The sequence below is a fragment of the Rosa chinensis genome, chromosome 7 (genome assembly GCF_002994745.2).
Source record: "Rosa chinensis cultivar Old Blush chromosome 7, RchiOBHm-V2, whole genome shotgun sequence".
Lineage (NCBI taxonomy): Eukaryota > Viridiplantae > Streptophyta > Magnoliopsida > Rosales > Rosaceae > Rosa > Rosa chinensis.
This window is the reverse complement of record NC_037094.1, coordinates 34,947,801-34,961,582: the sequence shown is the minus strand read 5'-3', so window position 1 is coordinate 34,961,582 and position 13,782 is coordinate 34,947,801. Positions and strand designations below refer to the sequence as shown.

Sequence of the window (13,782 nt, the reverse complement as noted above, 5' to 3'; positions counted from 1 at the left end):
TACTTGTTCATTTTGCATAAATAAGGCTATTTAGCTATCTTTTTGGGAGGATGGGAGGTGTCCGGAGTTTGAAATATGAAGGACAGTTAATTTGGCAGTGTGCAGTTTCTATCCAGAAAGTTCAGTTGAATTTGGTTGACTACAACTTCCAATCCACATGTGAATTTGAGCTGAAATTTTCTGGAGGTATATCCCTGTGTGTCTATTATCGATTTTCAAAATTTCAGCCACTTTCGGTCACTGGAACTCTAGTTATTTAATGGTCAATACATAGAGGTCAGAACAGAGACAGTTACTATAGAGTGAATTTGAGAAGCTACTCCCTCTACATATCAAGCTATTTGGAGCTAAAAATTTTTGAAGATGTATCTTCACATGTCTTCTATATGCTGGCACAAATTTTTTTAATTTGAACCTTCCTAGCTTCAGATTTTATGTTCCAAGTGACAGGGGTCAGAAACAGAACAGCAAAAACTGTATAACAGATCAGTGAGTTTGGAGGCCAACGATTTTTGACTCAGAATTGATTTTCCAGTGAAATTTTAATTGAAAGTAGCTTCATGAGTCTAGTTTTATATCCATTAGTCTCACCCTCTATTCACCTCTGGAGCTTCAGATATTTCTGTTTTGGTGACTGAGGGTCAGCAAAAGACTTCATGACAGATCAACAATTTTGACCAGCTTTGGTTTTCATCTCATTTGGATATAGCTGGCTTACTTTATATGGATAGAAAGCTTTCTGAGTTTAATTTCTATTCCATATATAAAGTCTCACTTACTTATCTATTTCTGAGTTTGAGATATCGGTATTTGAAGACAGAAAGGTCATTACTGGAAGTTTTCTGCACTCAATTGTTTTTGTTCACTCGGGTTGGTTGAACTTCTTGCACTTCAATTCTTCAATGGAGAGTAATATATGGGTAGTCATGAGGTGTGTTGGATGTGTTCAAGGCCATGATCTTAATGGAGGACCTTGTCCTTATTCTTTGGTGGTCTATTTGTGACGCATCGCTCTTTGTACACTATATTTCTCAAAGGAGTTGATCTTTCATGAGCACCTAGAGCTAGCTTGGAGCATACGTTAAGGAAGTCAAGGCTCTGTGCCTTGAGGTTGGTGTCTCATATTGGGCTTCTCCGAAGGTCGTGAGCAATGGAGGTGTTGACAAAGGGGGTTTCCGTAACTTTACTCCGCATTTAGATTTTTATTTTCGTAGTTAATTTTTGTGCTTTCGCCTGGACTTCACTCTCATGCCTAACTCCGACATGGATTTAGCTTTCGAGCTCACTTTACAACATTGAGGACAATGTTGGTTTTGAGTGTGGGGGTGAGGGCTCGGGCGCCTATGAAAAAAAAAAATAGATTAGCTTTATGTAATTATATTTGAGTGGTTAATGCCTTTTCCAACCCCAATGACGAGACATATGGACTTGTTATGATTGTGGATAGATTAAGCATGATCTAGGACTTTGAATTTGTTTTGTGATTGAGTGTATATGTGATCTATGCTTGATTATATGTGTGCACATAGCCTATGTTAGGTTCGTTCATCATAGTTAGAGAAGCATATAGATTATTCGATTAACTTGCATGCCTTATTTGTGAGCTTTTGAGCCTAATATCCATAGTGTATGCATTGTTCATTCACTTTTTCTTCATGTGTGTACAATTTCATGACATTGCGTATCTAGAACTTGCTTGAGACCTCTCGAGGCTATTTTTGGCTTATGACGGGATAGAAAGGATTGAGGCATCAGGCATAATACCACCTTGGCCAAAGAAGCATGTGTCCAAAGATATTTACCACTAGATTGCCACTTTGAGCCTATTTATTTAGCCTTTTTATTCATTTGCACTACAAATCCCTACCTAGCCTAAAAAAATTTATCCTACCCTTCCATGGTAGTTGGTGAAGCGATTCGAGAAAATGACTTTATGTTTGAGTACTTCAAAAAAAGAAAAGTCAAAAGTGTGAGGTTACAAAAGAATAAGTGTGGGGGTGAGTGATTTGTATAGAAAAAAAGTTCTCAAAAAAAAAAAAAAACAAAACAGAAAGAAGAAGAAGTTGTGCAAATAAAAAGAAAGTTGAAGGAAAAAAGGAAAAGAAAGTAGAAAAGGAAAAAAAAAATTGTCTTGAAAAAATAAAAAAAAGAGGGTATAACATAGTTTAGTTAGTGGGTTGTACATTGGGATTAGAGTGAGTGATTTAGCATTCGAAAGCAAAAGTCTTAAATCTCTACAAGAGAGAGTTGCTTCATCGACTTCTATGGACTTTGTCTTTCTTATCCTTCATTTCTCTTAACCACTTGCCTTTAGCCCCATTACAAGCAAATAAAAGACCTCTTGATCTTGAATGTTGTGGGCTACCCAGCGGAGATGAGATCGAAGAGCAAGCATACGGCGGCGCATGTTGTGAAATTGTTTTTGAGTGAAACACATATAGCCCCTAAACACTTGAGCGGTAATATTTAGTGAACCTATGTGAGTTTAGTGGGTTATGTCGGGTCTTCTATATGCCTATTTGATTATAGTGGATTGATTTGACACATGGTCAATGCATGCATATACTATGCATGCATATACTTGAGCATCTATTACACGTGCATCTTAATTGTCTTACAAATTCAAAAATCTTATGTTGTGCTTACGTCTACTTCATAGTCATGTACATAATTAGTTCTCCAAGAGTTATGGTTGGAAAGGCTAATACTACACTTTCTTTATATTTATGAGTTATTAGATTTTCGGATTATATTTCATTTAGTTTGCTTGAGGACAAGCAAAGTTCAAGTGTGGGGGTGTGATTACACGCATTTCTATGCATGTAATTGCATCCAAAATACTAGAAATAAGTTAATCTTCAAGTTAATTATTATGTAATTAATCCATTTTTATTTATTTTGTAGGAAATAAGCGGAATTGAGGAAATCAAGAGAAAATGACCCCAAATTGGAGCGAAATGGAGTTTCCGACAAAAGGATGAAATTGTCAATGCGGGTTAACCATGGTCAATGCCATCAAGGGAGTGGAATCCAATTGTCTCTGATAATATATGCAGAAGTGCATTGAGATGAGAGAAGAAGAAAGTAAGGGAGTGGAATCCAATTGTCTCTGATAATATATGCAGAAGTGCATTGAGATGAGAGAAGAAGAAAGTAAAAAGTAGGAAGAAGAAAAGAAAAAGAAAAGAGAAGAAAAAGAAAAAAGAAAAATGACTTTGCTGACGTCAGCATTATAATTCTTCCCCCCTCCCCCACGTGCACGTTCTTCATTTTTCTTCCTTTTTCTTTTTATTTTCCTTCCTTTTTCCTCTCTTCCTATTACGGTATGACACGTTTCCATCATCTTCTTTTCTTCCAGCCCTACACCACCGAGCATCCATCCATTAATTCGAGACCTAATCAATCAATCGATATATATACATCCTCCAACAGTAGCCGACCCATCCATATATACTCTCTCACCCAACCATCAATTAGGCTTTTCTTCTTCACCTCCTGTTGCACACCACCACCAAGACCTCAGCTCCATTACTCTCTCTCTCTCACCTTTCAACACCTTTCCACACCATTTCTTCTCCTTACGAAGATTCACTTTCCTCCTCACCAAGATCCATTTATCACCTCACCAAGATCCATTTTCCTCCTCACCAAGATTCACCTCACCAAAATTCCATCAAATCCTCATCAATTTCTCAAAGGGATTTCAAGGAGCTTCAAGGGATCTCATCTACATCAAGACTTGAGATTGAGTATAGTGGGAAACCATAAATCAAGGCTTGTCATAATTGCTCCATAGCAATTTGTGACTTGTTCTTGTTACTTTTCACTCTTCTTCACCTTTACCTCTTTAATTAATTGATGAATATTGTTGTTGATTTGTGGATGGGTTGTGAGTAGTCTATTTAGGAAGCTAGGGTTTGAGCCCTAGCATGATTTAATGTAATAAATATGTTTTGATTTAATGGTTTTCAATTTCGTGTTTGACATATGTTCTATTCTATAATATTTGGCTTAGATGCATGCTTAGGAGCTTGATTAACTCTTGAATGTGTAGATGAGCATGTCTAGAACAAATTAGAGGACCTAATCACTTCTCTAATTTATGGCTAGGACACTTGTTTAGAACATGGTTAGCTACAATACCAATTTTGATTGCCGTATTGGCTAGCTTGGGAACCTTGATTCTAGGGCTCTTCGCCTTTTGGTGCAACTAGAGGCCCTAACAAGGCTCTAGATTGTCCCAATTGAGTTTCTACGACCCTTGATCCGGAGTAGGAATACCCTTTAAGGAATCTATTGACCCATGAGCCTTGAAAATCCTTGGGTACGGTTCTTGATGCCCTTATGAATTGAATGACCATTGTCGGAATATATTTGTACATTAAATTTGGCTAGGAGGATACCCTAGTGACCTAATTTCCATTTCTTGATTTGTTCTATTATCTTTATTTTTAATTTTAATATTAATTTTCAATTGTTAATTTTATGTTCTTCGCAATTAAAAAAATCAAATTTCACAAACCACTTTCATTGTCCATACCATTTGGTTGTGAGTTTTCGCATTTATTTATGGTTCTCTTGACCAATTTTAGGCTTGGTTGTTCCGAGCCGAGCATGTAAATAGCTTAGTGCTATTTTCTAGGTTTTGTTTGTTAAATTGTTGGTGACTTAGTAATCGGCATATCCAAGGATTGAAGTTAGCTTTTCAATCCCCGTGGTACGATAATTTCGGGTTCAAATATTTCCCACTTCTTTGATGACCGTGCCCTTATTGCGCGTAAGTTGCATTCCAGCACCAAATCAGTCGCTCAGCAATACCTAGATCAGTGTGGCAATACCATATCTATACAAACTGGTTTTGGTAGCCCATCCCCAATAATCTTCCCCCGACCCTCCAGCACCCCACTGACTCACTCTTCTGAGCTTAACTCCCCATTCTCGCTGGCTCATTCCAGTACCCAATCTCTTGCAGCTCTTGCCGACAAGTCTCTGTGAGTTTCCGGCACCATCAGCTCTGAGATTTGACATCTTTGTCTCAGTGACTTACCGACATCCTCATCATCTCGGAGTCCCAACTGGGGAAGGTTCCCTGCACGTGCTGAATGTCCTCATCCCGCTATCCTCACCGGGATCCAAAATAGAGGAAGCATAAACTACTCAATATACCTAGAATGACTTTCCAAGCTTCGCTGCCTTTCTCACATCCACCGGGTCAATTTTACAACGCCCAGCATCCCGGTGAACCACCCAGGAACCAACATCCTAGTGACCATCCCGATGGCCTCATCGGTAATTCTTTTCTCGAAAAGTAAGAGCTCGATCGTTATCTCCTCTCAGTGGCTCTTCCCTGCACCCATGCCTCACAGGCAATTTCCTCATCTCCTGTTGACTCCTCACTGACATTCCCTTCACATGTCTATGATCTACAGGAACTCAGTTCTGACTTCAAACCCTAAAACAACTCAGGCATCTGCTAGCCTCGCCAGCTCTAGTCACCCAAATATTTGGACACCTGCTCGGCAGCAAGCCTAGACTTCATCGGGGGAATCATCATCTCCAGGTCTGTGCTAACCCGGTGGGGGAATAATCTACTTGGTTTGCCTATCACTCTTGACAGCAGTCATAAAAAAAATAAAATTGGGCGCTCTGAATCTCTCCCTCCTCTCGGTGATCAACCCGACACCTCTTCATGGCCCATCCTGGCACATCCTGATAGCATTTTCATCTCGGCGACATAGCCTAGCGCAACGGGACGTTGACAACTCTTCTTCTAATGATACCAGCAGCCTCGATTAAATTCTAAAAGTGGTCCCGCTCTTGGTCTTCTCAAGCAGAACTTTCGTCTTTTGATGTACCTGGAACTATTCCAAAAGGGCTCTATCACGCCATCTCTCCAAAGCATAACACTCTAGTAACTTCAAAGTAGGTATCTCGGTGATGTACCAAAAAAAAAAAATAGAGAGAAGGGACGGGTTTTGCTCTAGACACCCAGACACCTACTTTGGACACCTACTCATCTATACCTCTCTTCTCCAAGCTCAGAGACGTGCGTTCTAAATAACAACAATACATCTTGCTCCCAGCAACAAACTTCAACGAGCCAAAGCTAAGTCTTCTTACTCTTACATCTCTTCAAAATCATCGATGATCATATGCCTATAGCTGCTACTTGTGCAGTTATTACCTATAAACTAAGGCTATATCTATCAATCTGATATTGAAGGGGTATGCAGATTTCGACCTCTTGCTACTGAAATACACTTACATTAGATGTTCTGGTTTCTCTTACGAAGCTAAACACATAGCCACTACTTTCTTTATTAACTAAAAATATTGCCCATATGTTTTAACTTCTGATCACGTGCGAGCTGCATTGCTCACCACGTAGGGGTCTTGAAATAAAGCTGTTGTATGTGTATATGTTGTCTTTCTAATATGCAGACTTATGACATAGAGAGGCCCATAAGTCATCAATTTTAGACATAGCCACCACCACGTGGCGCACACAAGTGTAATTGTTTTCACATGGACACTGTGCACAATCTTCATCTTATTATGGTTCACTCATATAAACGTTGTACTCTTGGTCGAGATGATTGATATATATTCACTTAAGTATCACTACTACAGAAAATGAATCACACGACACTTTTCATACGACGTCACACTGTTTTCCGTAGTATGAATCATTTCTCATTTTTGAGACGACGGTTGTAAAATTTCCGTCTTCTAATATGAATTCAACCAGCGGGTGTTTTTTATGCTAAACTTACGAATTGTTTCTGAAGACGTTTATAAATAGAAGCGTGATATGAGGTTAAAATGGAAATAGGGTGCCAAGTTTTCCACCATTTGGCAGCACTTAAATTTCCAGAGCACGTAGTGGTTATACGATGGTCTTTTTAAAACTGTGGTATGAATCCATCTGTTTGCAAGTGAAACATGTCCACCAACATTCTCCCCAAATATTTCCCCCCATTCGCTCCCTCCAAACCCATTTCCCTCCACCCAGACAATAACAGGAGGCAAACTAAAAATTTAAAATTAGGCATTCAGACAACGTAAATATGAAAAACCATTGTCTGAGGGGCCTTGTCCATAAATCAAATGAGGGAGCTGAATGCTGTCCAAATGAGCCCAATATAATTAAAGCGGTGAAAAAAAAAAACACTTAAGACAAAAAATAACCCTAGAAGAAAGAGGCAACCAATGCATATACCCCATTTGCAAAACTCATTAGCCCGCTGTTGTGTCGACTCTCTCTGCAAGAAACCCTTTCTCGACAAACCCAACCGGACCATCACTCTTCGACCAAACTTGAAGATCGCTTCCCTTCCCATCCCATCACTTTTAGGGTTCTTCCATTCCCATCTCTTCCCAATTCCATCCCAAAACGAACTCGGGCCTCACGTTACGAGGGTCGTGAAGAAGAGCGGGATGGCGGTGGTGGCGGATATGTTACGCGAAGAGGGTGGTGAGAGAGCGAGTTGGCGTATCAAAGAGCGACGGCGGAAGAGGGGGATGAGATTGGGGGTGGGTTAGGGTTTTGGTGCAGAGGCGTCGTTGGAGAGAGAGACGGAGCTTGGGGATGGGATTAGGAGTGGGATCGAGCTTGAGGAAGGAACATGGAGCAAAGAAGTATTTGAATTTGGGGGTGGGGGCCTCAATTATCTCCTTCATCTCTCTCTCAAATTTCGGTTTCCCCTAATCTGTTTGATTTCAAAATCCGATCTTTAGGGGTTGGTGTTCTTGAATTTGCCTTTTGATTGGTTTGTTTGCGTTTTAGGCGGAGGAGGAAGATTTGATGATAAAGGAGCCCAGCCATAAGAGAATGCATATGACTAAGGATAAGGCAGAGAATTAGAAAAGCAAAGAAGAAGATAAAGCAAGCTGCTCTTCATCTTTTTCACAGCTGGTGAGTTCCATGTGGGCTTTTTTTTTTCTCTTTCTCTTTCTCTTTCTTTTCTTTTCTAGTTAGTTCCAGTTCATTCGGACCATTCCCATGAGTGTTATTGATCATATTGTTTTCTGTCAATAATGAAAAGAAACAAATAGGGTCCTTGGTTGTTTGTTTGCTAGATTGGATCTTAATCTAATGAAGAAGATGTAGCATTGTTTCTGCATGCTTTGTTTGGCTGCTCTGCTATTGGTTACAAAAAGACAAACAACTAAATCATATGAGACGCAGGAGATGGAGTATTGTGGTGGAGATGTTCTCAGCTTCGCCCCCGATATCTGAGAAGCAGGAGTATGGGAAGATGGAGATTGTGGTGGAGCGGAATTCGGGAATTTTCGGGTCCAAGAGAGGTTGGGGATTATGGTGGAGTGGAATTCAAGGATGTAAGCCACGTTCCCAAAGGTTATGTCAAGAAGTTCAGAATGTAAGTTTCTTTTTCTTCTTCTACCTTTGTTCGTTTTGGTCCCTGAATTTTTGGTCAAAATTCACTCCTAATTCGCAGGCCAACTTCCCAGAATTTAGTCCCAATTCGGGTCGATTTCGAAGTCAAAGGCCAGAGGTTCAAAGACGCCTTCACTTGGAACCCATCTGGTAAAAGTTTCATTCTTTATATGTTTCTTTCTATCTTTGTGTTTTTTCAAATTTTGGGTTTGAGAAGTTTTTGAGTTTATGGTGATTGATGACAGGTGGAGAGATTTGCAAAGTTTGCTAAATTAACTGTTAGAGACTTGAAGCTGTCTTCGAATTACGAGAGAGCCATTGTTAATTCCATTCAGGTTTGACATTGATTCAACTCTGGGAAATTGTCCCAGCTTGTACATGTGTTTCTTGAAGTTTCAATAATCTGGTTTTTTTATGCATTACTTTTGGCCTTGTCTTTTTGTTTGAGCAATACCCCTTTGGGGTTTTAGACTGGCTGTAAAGTTGGTCATTGCAGGTTTTGGTCAACAGGGAAGAGGATCAAGGTTTCCAGATATCAAAGAGGATGAGTCAGAGGATGATGACATTGATGGTAATGTTTCTAGGACACTTGCTTCTTCTGCATTTTAACTTTATTATATTTAGTGATAATTAGTGATGATTGTAATGAACCTGAGATGAATCTGAATCATATATTTTAATCTGGTTTCTGTTCAAGAAGACCAACTTTGAGGGAGATAATATTTTGGTTATTAGATAATTGTTTTAGTTTATCATTTTTGTTATAATTTTTTCTTTTAAATTTGGGAAGATAAGAAGGCTGGTTGCCTACTAAAGTGAGGGAGGGAGACAGGAAAGATAAAAAAAAAAAACAAAAAAAAGGAAGAAGAAGGGGGAGTCGGATCGAATAAAAAGAAACAGAACATAGAGGTTCTCTCGCTTTTTGTATTGATGTTGTTGGTGTTGCCCATTTGTTTTTTTAATTGTTTGATTTAAACAAGTACTAGTTAAGTTCTATGATTTCAAAGATTCAGGGAGGGTATGAAATATAACATTGTAGTGAGTAGCACTTTTATCTATTGCTTTGCATGTGCATGATTGTTCGGTTTTGTTGTTAGATGGAAGTTCTGTTTTCTCTTGTTTATGAAACTAATGATAGAATAACTTGCACGTAAATATATATTGTTGTGTACTAAGTTTACAAATGCATCAACATGTGGCTTGGGCCTTGTAGTTTCATAGCATCTGTCAGCTGAAAGACGTTCTTTGTAATGAAATTTTAATGTTATTGTGGTATATCTTTTACCAGTGTTTCAGGTGCTAAGCATGTAAGGATTTTTTTAATTATTGCAGGATAGTAAGTCAGATTCACGGGGACCAAAGAGGTGAAGTATGGAACTAAGGCAAATAGACTGTAGTCCCAAGGGTGCTTGCAAATGGAACACTAAGCTTCTTTGGAAGATCTGGTCAGTAATCAAGGTGTTTAGAGATGTGCTTGCAATGCTCTAGTTTCTGTGATTTATTAGAGCCGGGGTGGGGAGGTTCTAGAACTCGGAAAAGGGAGCTTTGTACATTAAGTAATAAGTAGCTGATGGAATTTCATTAAGTAGCTTTGAACAACTCAGAAAGACCAACTTTTGTCTCACCTTTTTCTTATATGTGTAATTATTTAATGATTGCATGGTAAAATACAGTAGTGAAGTAGAAAGCATAAGAAGTGTTCTTTAGTTGCTGCCTATATCTTTCCTTTTTCTGTTTTCTTTAAGGTAGCTGTCTATTTCAGCAAATAATTCTTTATTCTTTTGGATGGAGTCTGTATATAATATGGTATGTAGTTTGTTTGTGTAATATGCTCCTATTGTTTCTTTTAGATACAATGCTCTGGAGAGGAGAGAAGCTTGCAAGGGCCACTATGCCAAAATCCTTATCAGACGACAGACAGAAACTGTTGTCTGATTTGGAGTGCCACCGTTATAGAGCTAGCCGTTGTCTGTTGAATATTCAGACAACGGTGGAACACAGTTGTCTGATAAACAAATAGGCAACGGGTATGTGTTATAATTGTTGTGTGATGGCTCGACAGATGGCTCGGCAGATGCCATGCACAGCTGCGCAGCAGTTGAAGCGCTGCCTTCAGACAACAGTGCTTGGTTTCAAGCTGTTGTATGTTAAGCATATCAGACAACATACTTTTATTTTTTGTGTTGTCTGATTGATCCTCAAACTTCAGTGCTTAGACTATATCTGTTGTATGATCAACATTTGGGACAACGGAGTTCAATTGCAACTGTTGTCTGATTTAGTTTTTGGACAACAGAGTTCAATTGCTTCTGTTGTGTGAGTATAAATTAAAAGAGACTGATTTGTTAAAAACTGATGTGTGATATGAACGATTGCAGTGTGTTTGTCCCAATTTTGGCCATTCAGACAATGGGCAGTTGTCATTATATCTCTATTCTGTTGTCTGATTATTTGAACATCCCATTCCTGAATTAAATTGTACATTCATTTGGTCCATTTACTAAATGAACAGTAGTTCATCAAATATAAACATTGCCAACCATCAAATATAAACTTTGCAAACCACTAATCATTGAAGCCAACATTTCAAATAAGAAAAGCATTCTAGTGCATGTCCATCTACTTGGGACATCAAAAAGCTGATACATATATATGTATTGTTCCAAAACATGTCACATGGTGCATGATAATGTACCAGCAGAGAAGCACAAAAAAGATGCTTTCCATATCAAAATTGTACCAGCAACAAGCGCGCTACTTCAAGGCTCATGCACATATGAGTTGACAACAAACTTCCCCCACTCATTTCGCACTTGATCAATATCCGCTTGGGTTGGCTGCTGCCTCTCCTCTCCCACTGAAATTGATTTAATATATCAAAGGGTTTACTTAATCATTTTGATGAATGAGGCATGAACATAATAACAAAGTTATGAGAAATTGAGTCAAGTGACTATATTTTCTCTGCCAGATTTTTGTACCCACCAGATTTTCATACCAAACTAACTAACTGCCAGATTTTTGTACCTAAACATGAGAAGCGAAGGCATGCCACTGAGAATCATATGAATGGTTAAATAAAATTACCATGCTTGGGACTCAAAAACTTACAGTTAACACAAAAGATCCCTATATAAATTAAAATCACTGAACTAGATACGGAGTCAACATTAGTAGTTTTGAACATAAAATTCTGAACAAAGCATGTTACGTGTATCCCATAAAAGCTAAGTCAACCAACAATATATTCTGACAAGGAAATTTACAGATCCGGTTCCTCTTTTACTAAGAAGAAACCCCATGCTATTAGTTATTTCAAAGTAGCAAATAGTAATGGCAGTACACACCTGATTTTGCTCAAAAAAGTTTGTTAGGACATTATGCTCCCCAAGCAGAACTTCACCTGCTATTGGCTTTTGTAAACCCATTATTAGTTTCAGCAAAGTACTCTTGCCATATCCATTTGGGCCAATAATGGCCAGTTTCTCTCCTCTTTCAATTGTGAGATTTGCTCTGCTAAACAACACCTGGTAGACCACAGATATGGTTGCAATTAATACACACAATTTGCAGATGAATAGATCTTTTTAAGATGAAAAAAAAATGGCTTGTAGCACTTTTACTTGTGAACAAAATATGTAAACCCACCTTACCTCCAAATGGAGCAAATCTCCCACTTCTTCCCCATTCAGGAAACCTGATCCTGATCTGTTTCTTCTTGAACGGCCTTTCAACAAGATCCTCTCCCTGAAGTTTCTCCAACTTCTGTTCTTGCAAAGAAAAAAATAAAAAAAAGTTAGATAAAGAATTAGAGGTGGCCAATTAGATGATCTATGTAAATACCTGGTGAATAGATAATCAATCTTATTAATGCATACAGATGATCTATGTAATGCATACAAACATTACAAGGTATACATTAGAAAATGAACTGCAATTTCAGCTCATGATAAAAGAATAATCCTTGACCCAACAAAACACACCTGAAGTTCAACAAAACAGTAACGATATCCTATAGCATTGACATCGATTTTCTTCAAGACCCACTTTTAGAATCCCTTGTAGATTTCGACCAAGATTGGTTATTATTAGAACTTGGATTCCTCCCTGCAACTCAAAAACCAAAATCAGCTTCAGAACAACAACAAACAATCAAAACTTTATCTCAATCTAAAACCTCAAATTGAAATCAATGTTTACCCAGTTCTATAAACATTCTTTAAGTTGTTTATTTATCCTAGGAAACCAAATAGAGACGTAGCAGAAATTAATGATGAATTATAGGAATAAGGAAGAGACCTCGACAAACAGACCAACTCGAGCAGAGGAGCAGAGGATTTGGACGATGATCTTCTTCTGCTGCTATTCCTAGTAACCTCCTTGTTGTTGTGGTTATTGTTGCTGCTGGGTCTTCTTCTTCCAGATTTATAGATCAATGTACCCGAGAAACCCCCTCCCTTTTTCCTCCTCATTCAATGTATCCTTCTGGAAATCCCTCTACGAAAACTATCTTCATCATCTCGATGGTTTCTCTTCCTAGAACAAGCTCCCCCCATGGTGAAAATCTGGTAATCAATGACTCAATATATACCTAGAAACTGCAGCAGAACAATACTCTATCCATTCAATTACCAAACTTGAAAATACACAAGTAGAGAGTACAGAAAATAAGTAAGTATCCAGTACAATCAATTCACCCAAAACTCTATTATAATCATATTCATTATGATTAGCACTACAGATTGAAAATATGAATTGGTATTGACAGCCAGTGTCAATCCTTCATAATCCCAATTTCCTTTAAGCAACGTCATATATTCCTACCATTTATAAAATCAACCAGGAATAATGAAAATAAGAACCGCAAGCAAACATTAATTCTATGAATCAGTCGAGCATAAAAATCATTAAGAACCTATTTACTGAGTAACTAACTTGCTATTCTTTTTTTTTTTTTAATTGATACTCATTTGCTAGTGGTCACGAGAATCTGGCTCTGAACTTCATCCTCACAATCAGATCCACCTCTTACCTTGCATGGAGTGAAGAAACAACCAGAACACTGTAAGCGGTCAAACAAATATAGCATATAAGCAAAATGGGCCTTTTAGTTTTCATGTTGACGAAGTACGTAGACACTGGATTGAAAGTAATATCAACTGTTATCCAGGGTGTGAAATCAGTGTTCATTTAAATAAATTTAATAAAAATTACAGAAACACACACACACACATGCACATCCAGTGTTCATTTAAATGAATTTAATATAAATTACAGAAAAACACGCGCGCGCGCACATATGTGTGTGCGTGTGTAGAGCAACATAATGTTCATACAGAACTGCAAGACAAGGTATGGCAGGCACAATTGAATCAATGATATTT

The 13,782-nt window shown here is 38.2% G+C and overlaps 1 long non-coding RNA gene across 1 annotated transcript; it reads left to right on the top strand.

The window, feature by feature from the left end:
• The first annotated feature begins 7,004 nt into the window (after positions 1–7,004).
• LOC112179972 lies at positions 7,005–10,011 on the top strand. The gene is made up of 6 exons (XR_005804181.1): positions 7,005–7,915; positions 8,189–8,381; positions 8,460–8,548; positions 8,644–8,733; positions 8,895–8,969; positions 9,731–10,011. It is a non-coding gene; the product is annotated as an uncharacterized LOC112179972 (long non-coding RNA).
• Positions 10,012–13,782: the final 3,771 nt, after the last annotated feature.